Raw genomic sequence first — 1,797 nt, 5'->3', positions numbered from 1 at the left:
GAGAGAGAGAGAGAGAGAGAGAGAGAGAGAGAGAGAGAGAGAGAGAGAGAGAGATGGAAAATTGTATACCCAAGAAAGAGAAAGAAAGAGATAAGAGACCTTGTGGGGAGCATGTCTGGGGAGAGTGAGGGCTAGAAGGGGTTTGGAACATGGAAGGGGGGAGAATTATTCAAAAGAGATAATCAGAAAAAAATTTAAATTAAAAAAATTTTTTAAAGAGAGAGATAATCAGAGGTGGGGAGACAAGAACCCTAGTGAGGGAATGGGGGATGGAGGCATCAGTGTCAGAACCCAGGTAGAGTAGGACCTAAAGTTATGAGGAAGAGGGCAATGACCTCGGACAGCTGTGACCTGGGGCGTAGGCAGCCCTAGAAGCCCCAGATTAGCTCCTTGTCAAGCACAGAGAGCAAGTAATACTCTGGGCCAGCTCTGCTGGGGCAAGGTCATTACTGTGGAGTTTGTTCTTTTTCTCCCTCCCCAACCACCCTACTCCTCACCTCCTCCCAATCGGGCCTGCCATTCTGGGGGCACACATTGCTAGGGGAGAGGGTAGGTATTATGACCTAGAGAGCAGAGGCTGCTCCAGAGGTCATCCTGTCCCCGACCCCACCACCACATACACACATAATAGCTGTGACTATTTGAACAAATTCTCTTTGGATGAGATCTCTAGGTCCACAGCCATGCTCAAGCCTGCCTAGGGTAGTAAGAGAGAGGGGCAAATATAGAGAAAGAAGATTTCCCCAATCACTCTGTACCATTTGGAACCCTTGGCTCAATGGGTGCATTGCGTGGAACTGTCTTCATTGTTGTTGTTGTTGTTGTTGAGTTTTTTTTTTCAGTTGTGTCTGATTTTTCATGACCCCATCCATGGTTTTCTTGGCAAAGACACTGAAATGATTCGCCATTTCCTTCTCTAGCTCATTTTACAGATGAAGAACCAAGGTAAACAAGGTTAAGTGACTTACTTGTCTAAGGTCACACAGCTAGTAAATGTCTGAGGCCAGATTTGAACTCAAGAAGATGAATCTTTCTGACTGAAGGCCCAGAGCTCTAGCCACGGTGTCACCGCTATCCTCATTGATGGAGATGAATTATTGGGTGCTTCTCACCTGCATTAAGGGTGGTGTTGGTAAGAGCTGGAGAGAAGAGAGAACCTAGTCTCCTGGCTTCTAGCTTCAAAGGAGGAATCTCTCATGTCACACTCTCTTCATTACTCAGAAGGGGGAAAGACTCCAGGAAGAAGTCAACATGGAGAGCGGCTGCCACTTAGAACGTGTCTCTCTATTTCCAGCTTACTATATTAGAAACTTTAGGGAATTCCCCCTTGGGTAACATTTGGAACTCTTCTCTCTTAGTTGAGCTGAATTATCTCCCTCCCAAAGGAAGAACTCATTCAGTCTGGATTGTCTGGTATGTCTTAGGTATACTTTCTCTGATTTCTATTTTGCTGTCTGCTGTGTTAAATGGGCTTATTTGCCACGTGTATTCATTGTGGAACTGACATTTAGCAGCAAGATAGTCGAGTCTTGGATATTTAGCTTGGAAGGACACTCTTTTCCCATTAAGTTATAATGTCCAGAAGTGCAGCTTGAATTTAACAGTTCTTTCCCCTAGCCTAGACTAATAATATTTAATGGAGCAGATAACTGTAATTCTATCGTGGGTAATCCCTCTCTCTGAGAAAAGCAGAGTGGCTGGCTAGCCTCTGGCCTCAACCACAACTCCCAAGAATGGGAGTATCCCTTGGAGAAGGGTGGAGGTAAGACTCTCTAGAGATATCTCTTCTTGCCTCCC

This window comes from Gracilinanus agilis, chromosome 6 (assembly GCF_016433145.1).
Source record: "Gracilinanus agilis isolate LMUSP501 chromosome 6, AgileGrace, whole genome shotgun sequence".
Lineage (NCBI taxonomy): Eukaryota > Metazoa > Chordata > Mammalia > Didelphimorphia > Didelphidae > Gracilinanus > Gracilinanus agilis.
The sequence above is the reverse complement of the archived record's forward strand: the minus strand, read 5'-3'. Positions refer to the sequence as shown.